The sequence below is a fragment of the Pinus tabuliformis genome, chromosome 9, assembly GCF_031772625.1.
Source record: "Pinus tabuliformis cultivar Carrire ecotype Pingquan chromosome 9, CPIR1, whole genome shotgun sequence".
NCBI lineage: Eukaryota > Viridiplantae > Streptophyta > Pinopsida > Pinales > Pinaceae > Pinus > Pinus tabuliformis.
Window position 1 is genome coordinate 1,430,970,004 of NC_142307.1, and position 20,356 is coordinate 1,430,990,359.

Genomic DNA, 20,356 nt, shown 5'->3' on the forward strand with positions numbered 1-20,356 from the left:
TGAAAAACAATACAACAATATTTCAATCAATTGAACAACAATCGTTCAATTGATTGAACAACAAAACACATAAAAGAAATTAGTGTTATTTAATTGATTGAACATTAATCGTTCAATCGATTGAACAACAATTACTAAACACGCCCAAAAACAAGAGAAATCCTCATATTTACATGGTGATGCCTAACTAAATTGCAACCAACCGTAAAAGAATATATACATTATTTACAACTAAATAAAGATACATTTTTATGAGAGAAAAGTTGTTGGGTCATCACTCCCTGCAGCTAAAATTTGCATAGTGGGGTCATCACGTACCTATTGACAAAAAGACTCTTTGGTGAGTGGTTTGTGATAAAGATGCACCCGATGTCCATTCACCTTGAAAGAATGGCCAGACTCGTCAATGGTAGTTAGAGTGAGAGTACCATTGTTATGTACTTCTTGAATTTCATAAGGGCCAAGCCACCTTGTTTGTAACTGGCCCGAAAAGTATTGGATTCTAGAGTCATAGAGGATTGCCCAATCTCCTTTTTGAAATGTCTTCTTTTTAATAAGATTGTCTTGCCACTTTTCCCTTTGCTGCTGAATAATTGCAGTGCGTTGTAGAGCAAGTAGGAAAACCTCGTCCAATTCATTTATTTGTTGAAGTCGTTTGGTTTGGGCCTTTGTCAGATCCAATCCAACTCCCTAAGTTGTTATGATAGTCTTTATTTCAAATTCAATAGGAAAGATAGGTTCTTTTCCAAATGCAAGTTGTTACGGAGATTCGCCAAGTTGTGAGATAGGCTCACAAGGCCTCTGGCAGTCTAGCATCCCAGTCCCCCCAATGTGTTGAGACTGTCATTTTCATAATTGCTTTGATGACCTTATTGGTGTTTTCAACTTGCCTGTTCGCCTGTGGTGATACGGGGAAGTGAATCTATGTGTAATGTGGTGGTTCCATAGAGTGGTTGTAATCTTGTGTCCTACAAATTTCCCTCCTCCATCTATTATCACTTCCCGAGGTAAACCATACCGCACAAATAGCCCAAAAGGGAAATTAATTATAGCTTCTTCTATAGCTCTTAGCAAATCCTTTGTTTCTACCCACTTTGTTACATAGTCTGTGGCAACCAATATGTCAGCCTTTTGGTTTGATGGCGGATGAAATGGGCCAACAAAATCCAATGCCCATTGTTTGAAAGGTTCTATTACCAATTGGGGCTGCAATAGCATTTCATCAGATTGACCAGGCCAACCCATCCTTTGGCAGCTATCACAAGCATGGGCATATTTCTTAGCATCTTTAAAAATAGTGGGCCAATAATAGCCCATCTGTAGTACCTTATTCCCTATTCTACGATCTGCAAAGTGTCCTCCACAAGGCTCGTCATGGCAATCCTTCAGGATGTCATAAATTTCATCCTCACGAATGCATCTGCGTATACACATATCATACCTTGTATGAAAAAGGTATCCACCAATCCAAGAAAACTGGGCACTACATTGGACAATTTGTTTGCTTTCCCTTACTGTCAAGTGCTTGGGCAGCTTTCCTACTTCCAAATAGTTTGCTACATCTGCATACCATGGCGTTTTGACTGCTACGACAAACAAATGTTCATTTGTAAATTGGTCGTCCACTGCCAATGGATCATTTATCTTTGGAACTCGAGACAAAAAATCAACGACTGGGTTTTCCTTCCCCGGACGATCTTTGATGGTGATATCAAACTCCTGAAAAAGTAACAACCAACGAGTCACTTGACCATTTGTAATGGGTTTGTTAGCTAAGTACCTAATGGTGGAATGGTCAGTATACATAAAAACTTGATAGCTAGTTATATAATGTCTAAATTTGTTTATGGCATAAATGACAGCTAAGAATTCCTTCTCTGTTACTGTATAATTAAGTTCAACAGCAGTAATATTTTTTCTTATATAATATATAGCATAAGGTTTTCTATCCTCCTCTTGGCCGAGGACAATGCCTATTGTTGCATCTGACGTGTCTGTGGATATGTGGAAGTGTAGCTCCCAGTTAGGTCCACGTAATATTGGTGCCGTCGAAACTAATTTCTTTAAATCTATAAAAGTTGTCACATTTGGCAGACCATTTAAAGTCAAGATTTCCTGTTAAAGCATATAAAGGCGCAACGATTTGTGATTTTTTTTTATAAACCTGCGATAATAGCCTACATATCCAAGGAATCTACGTACCTCCATTTGAGTACAGGGTGTAGGTAGTAGGACAATTACCTGTATCTTTGTTGGATCTACTTGTATCCCCACTGCAGAAATGTAATGCCTCGGGATTACGCCTTCTGTCATCATCATGTGGCACTTGACATTTCTTAAACACAGCCTGGTAGCGATTCATCATTCCAAAATCGTCTCTAATGTTTGTAGCGCTTGATCAAATTCATCCCCATACAGGGTAAAGTCATCCATGTAAACTTCAAGTCCTTCATTTATCAGACCAGCAAAAATTTTGAGTATGGCTCTTTGAAACGTAGTTCGGGCATTTCATAAGCCAAACGGTAACACTCTGTAAGCGAATGTACCCCACGGACAGGTAAAGGCTGTTTTGTCTTGGTCTTCAGAGGGGATTTGAATCTGAATGTAGTCATTGAAGTCGTCTAAAAAGAAAAGAACTGCTTCCTTGCCAGAGTATCAAGGACTTGATGAATAAATGGAAGAGGGAAGTGATATTTTTGTGTTGCCTTGTTCAATTCCTGATAATTCACACAGATACACCACTTCCCATTTTTCTTGGGGACAACTACAAGTGGAGATACCCATTTGCTATCTAAAATGGGATAAATGAAATTCACATCCAGCAGCTTCTATAGCTCTTCTTTTACAATGTCCTTGAGATGCAGATTCAATCTCCGCTGAGGCTGCTGGATAGGATGAGCATCCTTTTCGGTGTAGATATGATGTGTACATAATTGTGGGTCTATGCCCTTCATGTCAGGATAGTCCCAGGCAAAAGCCCCTTTATATTTTTGTAGGACCTGAATGAGATTTTGTTGTTGGTCACTGTCCAGGCTATCATTAATGTTTAAAACCTTGCCTGGTTCAATTTCAATAGGCTTGTTGTTATGAACAACAATTGTCTGGATATGTTGATCATCAATATCTTTCAAAGGGTCTTCCAAGGCTTCATTGTCAAGAATTTCTTTTAACATTTGACATTTTACATTATTCATATTAGCTGGCTGATTGATAAAGTTGTTGATAACATCATCTTCAGTTTGATTCTTGAATTCAAGTGCCTCTGCTACTGTAAGTGGTGAACGAATGCTTTCTTCTAGGTATGCAAGTGGTTGTTTATGTATTTTTACAATGGGCAGACTTGGTTTGGTAGGAGGATATAAAACAAGATTTTTTACAGCATCCCCCTTAGCAATGGTCATGCTGCCCTCTCAGTAGCCTATATAAGCATCAACTGTTTTCAGCCAAGGTCAGCCCAAAATTAGAGGGTTCCCATCCAATCGACTCTTTGGGTTTATAATGAGAAAATCTACTAGATACTCCCATGAATCAACAGAAACCATAATATCTTGTAAAGTTCCCTCTGGTCTTACCACCGAATGATCAAAAAGTTCTAGCAGGGTGGTGGTTGGTTCCAGAGCTATAATACCAAGTGTCTTACAGGTTTCTGCTATTAATATGTTAATGGTTGCACCCAAATCAACTAGTGTGTTTGGAAAGGAGTGGCCATATATTTGAACTGTAACTATGGGATTCCCAGGATCTTCATACTTTACCGGAGTTTCCCCTCCCAAAAGAAAATCAAACAAGGTCCCTACAACATGAATAGTGGGTGAAGATTTTTCTTTCCTCACAGGATTCTTCACACATAACTCTTTAATTGTTTTAGCATAAATAGGAATATCTTGGATGGCCTGGAGGAGAGGAATTTTAATACAAATATTTTTCAGTTCCCCAACAAGATCAAATTCTAGATAAAAAATTGGTTTAGGTATTGTTAATCTTTCGGGGAATGGGGGAGAAGTAACTATGAGTTTTTCAGGGTCTTTATGCTCATCTGTATCTTCTCCTTGTTTTATTTCTGTGTCAGTCATAGTCGATGGTGTATGTACAGGTGGGGTTTCTAACTCAATTGATGGTTGGTCTCTATTTTCCTCAGGGGTGATGATGCGTCCTGACCTCAATCTAAGTTCATTACATTCTTTTTGTTCAATCTCATAGTCTAAGATTTCAACAATTTGCACCAGCTGAACCGGTTTGTTATTGGGATTTGGATTCAGTTGAGATGGCAATTGAGGATGCAGAAGGGGCTGAGGATTTTGTTGTAATGGATATGGGGCTAATAATGTAGGTTGAGGTTGAGGACCTGTCCCCATAGGTGTATTGGTTATCCCTAAAGGTCGCTGCCAATTCGGAGACCAGTTCGGATTTTGTGAAGTAGAGGCAGGCCACTGGGATGGATATGGATTACCTTGCCAAATAGGAGTAAAAGGAGAATTCAGCCAGCCATTACTCGAAAAGGACTGAGTTGGCCAAGGTGTCATAGGAAATGGTTGGGATTGCCAATTTGAGTAAGGTGATTGACCTTTCCATGTTGCCTCAGGGTTCTGCTGTAGATTAAATGATGAAGAAGGAAAGAACTGGGATGTGTTTTATGACATACCTGTGGGTTTGGCCCGGCACTATCGACGTTGATTCATTAAGTATATTGGTTTTGTCTCTTCTTCTGCTTCTTTGAAAACTGCTTTTAGCCCTGGAAGTGATGGACATTGCTCAATTGCATGATCCTTGGTGCAGATGGCGCATGTCTGGACCATGTCCAATGGACACTCCCATTGGTTGTGCTTCTTCCGGCAGCATGGGCAGAAAATGACCAAGTTCTGTTCTGCTAAGGCTTGTTCTAGTTTATCCTACAGGACATATAGCTATGTTTTAAGGGTGCCCAGGATGTCTGTCTTGAAGTCTTCCAGGAGGTTATCGATTTCCATTCTCGTTACGCCTCCGTTGTGTGGTCTGCTTCCTTTGGTCATAGGATCTCGACTTCCTGACCCGATGCGTGTGCTACATCGTGAACACCTAATACACAAGCCAATGATTTCATCATAATCCTCTTGAGAAATATCTCCCTTCCCCATCAAATTTAGAGTTTCTATTCATTCTTCTTTCATTCCCTTAATTAAGATGGATCTTATGAATTATTTTGGTAATGTGGAGTGAAGGGATCTATGCAAATTGTAGTGAAACCGTTCGACATATTATTCTAGAGTTTCATTATCCTTTGCATTCATCTTAAAGATTTCATAGTTTAATTCCCTAGTCCTACAAAAGTCGTGGTATCTTGTGAGGAAGGAAGTTTTCATGTCATCCCAAGAGTTAATAGTACGTTCACCTAAACCCATGAACCACCTCAAAGCTGCTCCTTTCAGAGTAGAAGGGAACAACTTTAATTTTTGAGGGTTGGTGGTATAATCGTACCCTCTGCAGAGGACATCAAACTCGAATAAGAAAGCATCTGGATCCTCTGTGATCATCCCATGAAAGGTTGGAAGATTTTGCAAGGGAATAACTTTCATAGGGGCATTGGCTACTGGATCGACTATGGGGTATTCCAATGTCGAGGTCTAGCCTTGAGGTGGTAGATTCACCATTTGGTAAAAAATGTGCCAATATCCTTCAGGGACTTCAGGGGGTGCTACTTGAGTAAGTGGAGGATTCTCAACCTGAGATGGCTTTGCAACACTGCCTAGATCTGGGATCATAGGAGATCCTAGTTCAGAAAACTGTGGCCCTGCCTTAGTAGTCCCACTGGTTTCCCCCTCTCCTTCTCTTAAATTGCACGATTTTCCCTCTTGTAAAGGATCAGAATGTAAATTTTCTGTACCCTGAAATTTTTGTTCAGATCCTCCAATTTGGCTATGAATCTCAGCATAAGCTGCAGATGGTGATCCTGCTGCTTGAGGGATTACAATAGGGCTTTTTCCAGATACAGTCTGGGGTCCTACTGATGCTTGAGACTCTGCTTTTCTTACAATTTCGTCTATAAAATTTGTTCTCCCAAGTTTCACCGATCCCTTGGGTTTTGTGGATTTAGGTGGGGGGTTTTGATCTTTTTCTATCTTTTTATTCCTAGTCATTCATAAAAAACTATTCCTATTTAACCTCTATGCATTTGTTGAAAAGCGGGCTAGTGAGAAAGCACTGCACTTGTTAGTTAAGCAGGTTCTTACCTCCCGTTTTTTAAAACCCAATTCTTTTACAGAAAGATAAAAAGAAATCACTTTGAAACACTCTCCTTGACAATGACGCCAAAATGTTGGTGCACTAAGATGTCTTATTACAAGCAATCTTAATACCTACATTAATCATCAACCCAGGGCAAGTCTTTTTATTTCAAGAGTGTCAGCACTATATATGCAGTGAGTTCAGAGGTCAATTCATAATGAAAGAAGTTGGAATTGTTGCAATCGCTAATGTCTATTTCTCTAAGTTCAATCCAAACAATTCTGAAAGAAATCTGTAAAGCACTTTCAAGTCTACTTAATCTATTCTGCAAGAAACTGAATCAAAATGCAAATAGAAAGAATCACTCTCAACAATCTAACTGGTATTGAAACTAATTCATTTAACATGAAGGAAAGCTACAACAATTGAACAACAAATAACCATGTAAACATCTCATGGAAAGCAATCAACTCTAGCTTTGAAATCTGTGATAGCGTTACTTTAGAAGGAACAACAATCTAATGCTTAAATTAACATAACTAATTCAATAAAGAGTATCACACATATGTAACACAGATAAATCTAGAATCTCGTCTGAACAACAAACGCAAACCATAATCATCAATCCTCACGATAATCAGAATGGTGCTAACTTTACAAACTAACAATAATAAACAGTTATAAGAATAAATAGAAATAATTATAACACAATGGACGCAGTAGATCTCCTATCGACTGGGACCAAAGTCTCTAGAAGTCCCCGCTATTAGATATTCAGAATATGATTATGGATGAAACACAGTCTTCTTCATTAAAATCAATAACAGAGTTACAGCATCACCGTGATGAAAGTATTATATGTCCAAAAAGAATAGTTACAATCTGCAAATTCCTAACTAGTTGTTCAATTTGCCTCACGACTTTATATAACTTTTGGAAAAATAAATGGATAGAAGTGAATCCTCAGGATCAGGGGATCCTGAGGATTTCACAACCCTCGATCTGATTTCATCATAGAATAGCATTGGTCCTCCTGGTCTTCCGTTGTCTTCCATACTCAAGACATTGTCTTTTTCCTTTCCTGGTTGTTGTTGTTCTGTCGATTGAACAACAATCGTCCAATCCGTGTCCCTGCATATAAAGATAGTGAAAGTTAGTTTTCCATGACCAGATTTATCTAATTTGTTAAAAATTGATATTACCCAGCTTCTTCTATCGTTTCGTCTATTTTTATTCATAAAATGAAGATAAAAATGTGAAGACAAATTCTTAATTAAGCTATTTACAAGGAGAAAACATACCTTTTCCTTGGCCCAACAACATGCTTGTTTGCTTACTTGCTTTGTTTGTTTGGTTGTTTGCTTACTTTTTTGATTACTATCTTTGCTTTTGATTTTTCTTCTACTCTTGCTTTGCTTTGTTGTTTGTTTGTTTGATTTTTTTGTTCGTAGGTTAGTTTCTCATGAAACCACGTATGAATCTTGAAACAAGTTGGGTAAAGTACAAGAGGCCTTGTGTGTCTATCACTACTTTTTTATCTATCATCTTGCCTCTATATGAATATATTGTTACTCTTATTCCATGATACATCGAAGGAAAATACGTATTGTTCGAAGTGAACCTTGGTGAAAACACGACGCTTGTGCGCTAACTAGTGTCACCTACTCTAGTCGATTGTTTTTGGGTTAACCCTTGTCAGCTCAGTCAAGTAGAGTAAGGTGAGGGGGGAAACCTTAACAGGCATGTCAAAGGTATAATAAACTAATTCTCTACTGGAACAACCACTTCTACTCTCAATAAGTCAGGATCACTCTTCCACCTCTGAAAAGAATAAGTTCAATGCACAGTTATGAAAAAATGAAAAGTGAAAAAAAATCAAAATGAAAATGAATAAGGTGAAAGAAGAGAAAGGCTTCCTACGCAAAGAGGTGAAAGAAGAGAAAGGCTTCCTGTGCAAGTAACTCTGTCAGGGTACTGACCAACCTTGTTGGCAGTGAAGCCATGCTTGTGTTCCTATGTGACTCTGTCGGGGTACTATCTAGGCCTGCTGGCAGCGAAGCAACACCAGAGATGAAACTAAGACTATAACGACTATACTGTTTGTGCACCAATATACCCCTCAAACCTAGTCGAAACAATTGTGTTTCCTTGGCTTGGAATGTGTGTCAACCGACCAGAAGCTTGGAAGATGTTACATCTTAAAATCAAGCTAGTGTGAAACCAAGACGAACTGAGAACTGAACAATACTTCCAGAGGTGTTAGACTTGCTTTTCAAGAAAAAGGTCCATTCAAAGAGCCAGAGTTCTACCAGTGCGTTGCCAAGTGTTGTAGCGGCTACAACCACCCTCCAAAATTTTTCCCTTAGCTTCATTTTGGAGCCTCCCTACCAACCTTTCGTAGCACCTTGTCTTGCTTCATCAAGTACACAAGCTTCAGTGTTTTTTATTGCACAAAGACAGCCTGTCGATTAGAGCTTCATGCATTCCCCTCACAGGTTGTTCACCCAGACTCGGTCTAGCTGCAGGCTGAGCAACTCCCCTAAGAAATTGTGCAATTTTGGAGGGCAGCTAGACTTCCCTCCAGAAATTGCGCAATTTTGTTTGGTAGCCTGTTGGGCATTGCGCAAGCCTGTCAGTCAGGCTTCACCCAAAAAAATGCACAATCCTTCCTAGCAGGCCTGCTAATCACAAGAATTGCGCAATCCTAGGTAGCAGTCATCTGCTCTGCCTAGAAATTGTGCAAATCTCCTAGGCATCCACCCCAGCTCCCATCTAGAAATGCGCATTTCCTCTCAGCAGTTGAGCAGCCTCATGCATGAGTAGTTGGGTTGACCCGTTCCACCCAGGACCAAGGGAAATTGACTTGCATGCATGGCTTGCTTTTTCTCAGAATAGAAAAAGGCAACATACAAAAGCATCCCATGATTCAGGGAGCTACTTTTAGCAGCGAGAGGTTTCATGCAAAGTTCGTTTTAGCAACTTTCCTTCAAGTGTCACTTTTTCGTAGATTTGTTGCATGCACGTCATGAGCTCAAACTTATTTATTTGACACATCAGAGCTCATTCTTTCACATTGATCTTGGAGCTCTGACATCCCATAGCACATCTAGGAATCTTCGACACATCTGGCTCATTTATTCACGGGTAAGTGGTCTCAACTTGTCTTTTTCAACATTTTTGTCGCTTTTTGTTTTTTCACTTGTGTGAGTGTTGTTTGCTTGATTTATTTGAATGCTTGCTGTCGTTTACATGCATACTAACTTGTACTAGCACTGTTTCAATTTTCGTTGCTATCTCACTGCTGTCACATGCATGAAACCGTTTTTCATGAATGGTTGTCAATTCGGCGACTCACTTCTCCCACATGCATGTTGATCTTTTTACATAATATTTAATTCAATGTTTGCATGCACGATCAATCACTTCTACTTTCACTTAGTGTCGCCATGAATTCACTTTCATATTTGCATTCAGTTTCCCGTCGACGAGTTTAGGCAACCTTGGCCCAAACTCTGCCTCACCCAGACAACATTGCGCAATCTGGAGAAGGAAGGATCTGTCTTCCTCTCCATAAATGCGCATTTCTACCTAGACACTATTCTCCGGGACTGTTTTGTGCATTTTTGAGGGACAGTGACTGTTGGCCCAGAAAATTTCATAATGCAGTCCCTGAGCCTTCAGCCATTGCCAAGTGGAATTGCGCATTGTGCAATCCTAGCAGTCAGCAGTCAGCCTGGGTTGCACATTTCGCAAATCCAGTAGCCAGTCCTACCTCCCAGACAACCCAAACTACCTTTTGCGCAGTTCTGGTAGCTAGTCACCTAGCCTCCAAAAATAAATTGTGCAATCTTTGCCTATCATTCCCCAGGTATGTGTTATGTCATTCCCTGAATTTGCTTTGGTTTTTGCTGACAGATTTCTTGCCATGCATGTCGCTTTGTCTCCAGATCTTTCAGGTGTTCATTCACCTCTTAGCAGTACAGGACCAATGGCCTCTAAGAGATCAGGCTCAAAGGACATTGACAGAAGTGCAACTGGAGTAGCAGTTGAGCAGGTGTCTGCATGTCTACCGATCTATGAAGATACCAAGTTGTTTCTAGACAAGGAAATCAAGCTGAAATGGCAAGAGGTCAATGAAGCATTTGTAGGCACTTTTGAGGAAGACCTCGAAGACTGTCAGGTGTATGTGAACATTCACAAGTACGACTTGTACCAGATTTCATGCAGATACCCCGTGTTCCCATGCGTGGAAATGATACACTAGATCATCTTTCACACTGATCTCGAGATGATGAATATGAGCAGTGCCAGCAGGACGAATCTTGCCACCTTCTAGGCACAAGATTATGATGATATGCATTAGATGTTGAAGCCTGTGACTATCATGGAGACTCCTTTCAGCTTACCCAGTAGTAGTGCCAACTCCAGAGACATTCTGAAGAACTGGGTAAAGGAGCCAGCTAGATTCAGAATGAAACCCAACAAGATCTATAAGACAAAGATACTGCAAAGGTGTATCAATACTTGGTCATATTTACATGTTGACTATGTGGCCAAGAAAGCACGGAAACCTTCCCATAGAGTTGGGTGATCACGCTGGACCAACTGACTAGAGAGGGTAAACCATGTAACTGGTCTGCATGTTGGCTCATCAATTGAAGGAACAGGTAATGAAGGCTTGACAGTCACCTAGAGGTATGCAAGCAGAGATCTACATGTCCACCTACATCTTAGATGCAATCTGTGCCCGACAGGAGTTCCCAGGCTTGGAGTGGGCATGGTCACTGGTGGATACTGTAGAAATTTTGAATAATTTAACACATATTCAACAGAGATTATCCTGATCATGTACTATTGCGGAATACATACACAATACATAAGCTCCTCTACGTTGATCATCAATGTAGCAGCATCAATAACAATAAAACATCAAGAGCATTCACACATTAACACAGTATGTAACCCGGGGAAAGCATCTCGCTAAAAACCCCACACTATCTGTATATTAATGATTGAGACCATGTAACATTACAAAGTACAATGCTTATCACAAGCAATCCAGTACCAGCTCCACCTGTTACACACAATACAGCTAAGATCTGATCTCCAAATCTATTCCACTGCTTGCCTGCCTCCACTGCTCAATACCTGCTCAAGAATGAATGAGAATGGTCTACCAAACTCGTATTTCACCTCCAAAGAATCACTCACAATGTGTAAGACGTGAGCAAAAGCTACAAACTGGGCAAATACATGAGCAAACTCATTGGCATACTCAATCCCTTGATTGTGCAAGATCTGATGCACAACTATAGTCACAACTGATAGCAATCTGATTCTCTAACACCTGTCCCTGTTGAACTGAACATGCACTGACATGCAACTGAGTTAACTGATGTATTCTATAGTTGTATTATGAGTTAATAATTAGTTTAACAACTCATCATTAGTCTATTTGCAGTTAGACTAACTACAACTAGTTTAACCAAGTCAAACTAAACACAACTCCATCAACTCCACAATCAACTCCACCAAACTCAACTGATTGAGTTCTAACTGAAGTCATGCATGCAACAACTCAACTAACTCATAAGAAAAGCGTACTTCCTTCTGACAGCTGCATGGGCCACATCTGTAGCTCAAACTGAAGTGCTCCAAGAGAATAAGATCAAGTTTATAGTCCAAATATTATTATGAGACAATAATATTTGACTTTTCTATTTTTGACAGCCAGTCTAAAAATAGACTTTGATCACCCACACTGTGATCACTCACACTGTGGTCACCCACACTGTGATCACCCACACTGTGATCATCCACACTGTGATCAAAAATAGAACTTGCGCCATAATTTGCCTGCGGGCCCACTTAGTGAAGGCGACTCTTTTCACTAAGCTCCATCATCTTGTTGCAATCTCAACAGATACTGTTGTGAACACGTATTGCAAGTTGTTATCTAAATGCAGCATTAGAGGAGTAACACACAGTTGTCCGATCATTTTGTCACCCCAGCCTACAAGATGATATTCGAACAGGATCCACCCTGCATGTCGAAGGAAGCAATGGAGGCATTGTTAAACATTTTTTATTGGTATGCCTCACTGTCTGGTACCTTCATACAAATGTTCAACGTGGAGAAGCCTCTGCATGTTCTACCAAAATTTTTCCTTAGACATACTCGTCATGTAGGAAGTATCATATCACATCTCGGCATGATTGACAGCTAGACTGCACTGGAAGAAGAAGGTGCCTTGGACCGCTCTTCCTTTGCAAATTGGGTTATACGAGATCCAAAGTTTCAAGCAAGCGTATGTCGAGGTAGAACTGATGAATAAGTATCCATTCGACCTCCTAAATTACAATCAATATGACCCACATTTCATTGTGAAATATCACTGCACGAGAGTATAGTTCAACTGGATCCATAGGGCATGTCATTGGGCAAAGGAGGACCCATGGAGATACTATTACAACTCCTCCAGACTCAATGAACCGGTCGGCTTCACTGTGGAGTGGTTAGGGAAGCAAACGTGAAGCAGCATCCCCGAGAGCACAAGCACTAGCAAAGTAGTAGTAGAGGCAAGCATACCCGTGCGCGACAAGGGAAAAGGGAAGATTGTCAATTGCATTGAGGAAGAGCAAAGCAACAAGTTCCGAGCAGATCCATTAGTAGAGAAAGAAGCTATGGCTATAGACGTGAAGAGGCAACAACACGACAAGTGAATCGCGTAAAGGCAGAGGGAGAAGAGAAGAATGGAGGAAGCAGAGAAGGAGTTGCATGAGTTAAAGGAGAAAATTTGGAAGGAACAAGAGCTGCACAGATAAGAGAGGGAAGAGCAACAGAAATAGGTACAACAGGGTGTGTAACATGTGCAAACAGATGAAACAATGCCTATACAGGTAGTAGATTCATCAGAACAGTTGGCATTAGGCAAACAATGTGAACCATCACAGGAGCGGGACTTCTCTCATGAGATAGAACAAGCACTTCAATAGTTGGATACTGATATGAAGCAATGGGAATTGTAACAGGACATCGACCTTATGCCTCACCACCAAGAGGTTGACTTACCTTCTTCACCACATCTAAATGATGAGCAAGTCTCAAGTGAACGAGGAGGCACTGAGATCCTCGGATATCAGCTGGAAGTTGATATGCACAACATCTCATTCGGCGAGTCTCAACATAGATTTGTGCAGTCTCGTAGAGTGTCGACTTCGGATGATTATACATCTCCTGCGCAAGTTGAGGAACGAGTGATCGTGTCTGACGTGCGAAAACATCTAGTAGCCTTGGCTGATGCAACTAGAGTGTATGCCAAAGCCACTGGCTCAAGTGTTTTCTTTCTGATAGGCGAAGAGGCAACAACGCACAAGATAATTGCACAAAGGCAGAGGGAGAAGAGAATAATGGAGGAAGCAGAGAAGGAGTTGCATGAGCTGAAGGAGAAACTCTGGAAGGAACAAGAGCTGCACAGATAAGAGAGGGAAGATCAGCAAAAATAGGTACAACAGGGAGCGCAACATGTGCAAACAGATGAAACAACGCCTATACAAGTAGTAGAATCATCAGAACCGCTGGCATTAGGCAAACAGGGTGAACCATCACAAGAGCAGGACTTCGCTCATTAGACAGAACAAGCACTTCAATAGTTGGATACAGATATGAAACAATGGGAATTGTAACAGGACATCGACCTTATGCCTCACCACCAAGAGGTTGACTTACCTGCTTCACTGCATCCAAATGATAAGCAAGTCTCAAGTGAACGAGGAGGCACTGAGATCCTCGGAGATCAGCCGAAAGAAGAGATGCACAACATCTCATTCGATGAGTCTCAACATAGATTTGTGCAGTCTCGTAGAGTGTCGACTTTGGATGATCATACATATCCTGCGCAAGATGAGGAACAAGTGATCGTGTCTGACGTGTGAAAACATCCAGCAACCTTGGCCGATGCAACTAGAGTGTATGCCGAAGCCACTGGCTCAAGTGTTCGCTTTCTGATAGCTGAGAATGAACGAATGGCTAGGGAACTATAGACGGCCAAGAAAGGAGGAGAGTTGGTGATAGCGTCCGCATGAGATGAACTAAAGAAGCATGGAAAATTTTAGGGGCTAATGTTCGCCCAGTGGGCTAATTTTCCATGATTTTTCCACAAAAAAGATTCGCCAATTTCCATTTTTATAAAAGACGATTCGCCCAAATTTTAGAATATAAAATTATTTTACCTTAAAAATCGCCAACATTATATAGAGACTATATATAAAATAATTATAAATTTGAATAATTTTACAAATATATCAATAAACATTTATAATTTGCATATTAGGGATTAGTGAGATTCGCCAATGTTTTAAACTTCAAGAAAATTTTCCATCCTTAAAATTTTCCTTGTAAAGAAGGCAATACTAGATGAAGTATTTTCCCTTGACACAATAAATGTGAGAGTTGTACTCCAAGTTTGGCACCATGCATAAGGCAACAATCCATCTCAACGAATGGCAGCGGCGATGTGCTAGAAGAGCACGTATCTTAAGGAAGTTCAATGATATTTTTGATTACATGCAAGCATGGACGATGAGATACAAGGGAGCCACGCTTCACTTGCCTAAGATGATGAAGGCCAGTGTGGTCGAGTTGAAGGCACGTACCCGGAGTTAGATCCGGAACTATGAAGAACTCCCGCAGCTCATCACTAGTCTACAAGCTTCCCATGCATGTGTGTTCAAGAGTATGGATGTTGTGGTGCGTGCACATGCGATCCCATCTATTAGGACTCTCACCTAGGCGAAGACAAAGGCATAGGTCTGACTAGAGCTTGACTCGTACTTCAACGAGTTGATGTGCATTGCTACCAGCCTAGACTTGCCCATCAGTGCAGACATCATGCACAAGTATGTTGTTGGTCCGACCACATTAAAGACAATTATGTGCATGCTTACAGACAAGTTGGATAGAGGAGCCTGAGCAGTGTACCCGGATGCTATGGAGGCAAGAGTCAGGTTCCAGAAAGATGTCACCTTGGAGCACATAGACACCATCAAGGACTACTGATCTTGGCATCAATATGTTACTGTTGATCATCGCGAGGATGTTGAGGAGTTGGAATTCCATGGTTTTCTAAGTCAGAGTGATGTATAGCATGGCTTGCTCAAGCCATTTTGTCTCACATGGGTACATGTACATTGTAATGTAATTTCATGTCAAGTGTAAGTCAAGGGTCGACAGTTGGATGTAACAATCATAGAGTAGATGAAGAGTCATGAGGGTAGTTGAACTGTCACAAAGGGGAATGCCAAGGGTCACCCCACCTTTTGCTATAAATATTCCCTCATAACTCATTGTATAGGCTTTTGGTCAGCCAAGCTTTCGATAAGACTATCTTGGAGAGAGCTTGGACAGTATTGTAACGAGCCTTGGCTTCTCCACTATGCAGAGTTAGTACATCTCTTTGGAGGAGCAGGCGGTTGTGGCTATAACGTTCCGCTATCAGAACTAGTGGTTGGACATGGATGTATTGTATGAATGGAACTTACACTTCTTAATATAACAAGAGCCAACACGTTTCATGCATATGTTGTATTGTATTCTATGCTATCTGGTTTACTCTAAATGATATATGTATTGGTTTGATTACACATGCATGTATAGCTATCTGTGTATGTATGTATGAATATTTTTGAAATGTGTTGTTGGTTTAACCAACACTTTGGTTGGCTTGCTGACTTGCCTTCCATGTTGTGATGTATCTTTACTCGTGTGTTCCCTTCTTAAATGTGTGCTATCACAGGTTTCCAAGGGGTGCACTCATCTCAACCCCCATGTGTTTGAACCTCTCATGCACCTTCCTTGGTTCGCTGCAGCTATCACACCCTTGATACCAACAGAGTTATCTTACTTGCCTCTATGCGAAATCGCAATCAAGGCATTACCATACAACCCACGGTTGGGACTCCTACACCAAACGGTCTGAGGTCCAATTGGGACTTCTTATTGGGGTGATCCCCTGGTATGTTGGCGGGTCCAACACCATCAATAGGTGGCCTCTTCCCCTCCTTGTAATCAGGAGTCTGCCTTCCATTCCTTGGTAACATCTCTTAAAACCAACCCTAGACCTAAGTAACTGTAGAATATTTTCATTAAAAAATATGAGAACATTATGTCGGTCATTTTTCCTCCGAGCTTTAGGAAAACCTCCCTGACCTTCTCTGGTATGGATATGGTAGGGAAGTTCATGAGTATGTGGCCTTGGTGTGACAAGACCTCGAAACCCATGATGAAAGGGAATCTTTGAATTTATGTTGTGGGCAACAATATTTTCGCCCTTCTCTTCGAGTACAAGGAGGAACGAGATATAGTGTTTCAAAATGGGTTGTATTTCTTCGGCTCCATGGGGATGTACCTAATCGTCTATCCTTTGATTTCAACCCAGATGAGGATATCCTAACCATCATGCCCTTCTAGGCCAACATCCCTCACCTACCTCTTTCCTTGTGGAGCGATGAGTGTTTGAAGGCTATCGGAAATGGTGTAGGTCGATATCTTGATCGAGCTAAGCTGAAAGTATATTAGTTTATGTGCCCTAAAATTTGCATGGAAGTGGACCTTGAGAAAGGCCCGCCCTCAGAGATTATCATGACCCAATGTAAATGGATCTTCATCCAGTCCCTGGACTATGACCATTTATCGTTTAAGTGAAAAAGTTGTCATGAATATGGGCATTTTTCCTATGACTACAAGAAAGATAAGGTCAAGAATGGAGATGGAACAAATCCTCAAAAAGAGAAATGGCACATTAAAAAAAGGAGACCTAAAAATTCAAAAACCCCTACGCATAATGTTACCTCATCGTCGACTAATCCATTTGAAATCTTGTCTCATGAAGGGAATGAGTTGGCAAAGCTAGTTGTTGGCAATGAAGGTCCAGCTTCTGAGGAAGAAAAGGGAGAAGAAGAAGGTGGGGAGTTCCAAGAAGAAGAAACAACAATGGAAAATGATATTTCTAGCATCATCCAAGCTCAGATTCAACATAATATCATGCCTCCTCCAAATCCAGTTAGGAGAGATAAAGGTTATGAAGATGCATCTTTAGAGCACCAAGAAATAGAAGAAACATGGAAGGTTTTTACGACAAACGCAAGAAGCGACTAAATCGGGAAAGAGATTCTTATAACCATGAGTTGGAAAATCATAAAATCAAAGGAAGGCCTTCCAAGAAAGATGTAAGGGAAGAAAAATCAGAACAAAACACTAAGCTTGGAAACCAACCTTAAATCACTGAAATTCTCAGGAATGTGAGCAATAATGAACATGGGAGCATCAAATCTAGAGGAGGTAAGTCAAATTCCTCTAAGTTTAAATGAAAGCTATATCTTGGAATATAAGGGGTATGGGAAACTCCATTAAATCTCAGATAGTTAAATATTTAACTAGAATGAAAAAACCTCAAGTCCTTTTCTTGCAAGAAACAAAATTAGTTGATGAAGAAACCCTAGTTCAATCTAGGTCATTCTAGAGAAATAGTTCTAGTGTTGCTAAAAGTTCCTATGGAGCCTTTGGAGGCCTAAGTACTTTTTTGTTGGGCTCTTTTCTTATGTTAAAATCCAGCTCCAAGTCAAAAGTCTAGGTAGTTGTCATATTAGAAGATAAGAATACAGAATAAGTTTTTTCATTTGTCAACGTTTATGCCCCAATTAAATATAGTGAGAAAGGATAATTTTGGGATTCGTTAGTCAGGATTAAGGAGGAACAATGGCATATCGACAACTTAGTTGATGGATATTTCAACATTGTCCTTCTCTCTTCAGAGAAACATGAAGGAAATATTGTGAAAGACCCTTTCCGAGAAAGGATGGAAGATCTTATCATCAAATGGTACTCTTGGATATTGTCCTAAAAAAAGGAAAATATACTTGGTCCAATAGGAGAAGTGGCTTTGGGCACATCACTACTAGGCTATACCAATTCCTTATTCACAACAACTGGTTGTTCAAAGGATTTGAGTGCAGCTCCTCAATTCTGACAAGTGGGGATTCTGATCATCGGCCCATCAAGCTAAGTATAGATCCACTAGAGGATTCAGGTCCAATTACTTTATGTTTTAATCCTAGATGGATTCAAAAGGATAGGGTAACATAATTAATAAAGAAATCTCGAGAAACCTTGATAAAAGGACCCCTTGCTTTTTTTGGGAGACCAAGTTGAAAATGGTGAAGCATGCTCTTCGAATCTGGGAAAAATCCAACTTTAAGCCTCCAGATCAAGAAAAAATCGATCTTATTAGAAACCTTGAGAATCATCAAGTCCATGTGGTGACTGGTCCAATGATAGAGGGATTTATTTAAAAAGAAAATAAAATAAGTAAACAAATTTAACTTCGCAGCAAGAAAGAGGAGGAATACTGGTGTTTAAAGTAGATAAGACACTAGTTAAGGGTGGGGGATCATAATACTTCCTTTTTCCGTAAGGAAGCCAAAGCACAGGAGATTAGAAACTAGGTCAAAGAGATCAACCTAGAGGGCTAGCCTAAAATTTCTTCTTTCACTTAAATCAAACATGAAGCTTTCAATTTTTTGAAGAATTTATATTCTGAGGTTAAGGAAAATGACCCAAGTGAGGTGAAATATTTTATTTCATGCCTTCCTTCTATAGTTTCATATTTGGAAAAACTCCAACTCATGAAGCCGATTATGAGGAAGAAGAATTGATAGAGGGAATTTGATCCCTTGACTTGGATAAAGCCCCTGGTCCGAATGGTTTCTCCATTAGTTTCTTTTGATCCTTTTGGGCCCTTATTAAGAAATATCTCATGTGAATGTTGAATTCTTCTAGAGTTAAAGGGAAACTAGGTGGGAATAAAAATTCCTCCTTTATTTCCCTCATTCCAAAAAAATAAAAATAAAAATTGCCTCCTTTTCTTGTTTTAGACCTATATCCCTGTTCAACTCAACCTACAAGATGCTAACTAAAGTTATTGCCAATAGGTTAAGGAAGATATCACCTAAAATAATTTCAGAAAATTAGGGAGGTTTCATGAAACATAGACAAATATTGGACAATGTTATTCTTGTCCAATAGGCTATACACTCTAGCAAGCAAAGTGGTGAACCAGACATGGTTATTAAGTTGGACATGGCGAACGCCTTTGATAGAATTTTACATTCCTTCTTATTCTTTGTTATGGAAAAGTTATGGTTTTGAAAAGAGTTTGTCAATTTGATAAGGGCTTGTATTGACAGTCCCTAGATTTCTTCATTGATAAATGAGTGCCATTACAATTTCTTTCTAGCCTCAAGGGGACCGAGGCAAAGTTTCCCCCTCTCCCCTTTACTATACATTTTAGTGACTGAAAGTCTCAATAGAAATCTAGAGCTCACTAAGACTGATGGAAGGTTAAAGGGCCTAAGTATAGATAGGAAGATAAAATATGTAAACCATTCTCAATTCATTGATGACACACTCCTCTTGGGATGTACTTCAAAGCAAATTCTACAAGATTTGAATAGAAATATTTGGATCTCTTAGGGGGGCTCATCAATAAAAATAAGAGTCAATTGTTCAGATGGAATAAATATGTCTTCGCCCTTCAGGAGATATCCAAGGTTCTTGAATTTTCTTTGGAGACAGAGTGGAGGTATTTTAAATATCTCATAATTTCGATATCTATGGGTGCCTCTAACCTAGATAATTGGACTGACACTTTAAACAAATTCAATAAGAAAATCCAGAACTGGGGAGTTCAATGGATAACCACTTTCGGTCGGGTGATCCTGGTAAAATCTATCTTATCCTCTCTTCCCTTATATCTCTGCACTGGTTTATTAGCTCCAAGATCCGTGCTTATGCAAATGAGTGTTTTAATACGTAAATTTTTATGGCAAGGAAGGAAAAATAACGAAAATAAATTCCACTTGGTCCAGTGGAACATTGTTCACCTTCCAAAGGAAAATGGTGGCCTGACAGTGAAATATCCTCTCTATATGAATCTTGCTCTTAGTGCAAAAATCATCTAGAGGCATATATCAAATACAAAAGAATGGTGGAAAATGGCCTTTTGTGTGAAAATATTTCAATAAAAGTTGATTGTTAAGGGTATATTTAGTCAATTGGGCTGTGCCTAGCTCTCAAATATGGAAGCTATGAAAGGAGGTT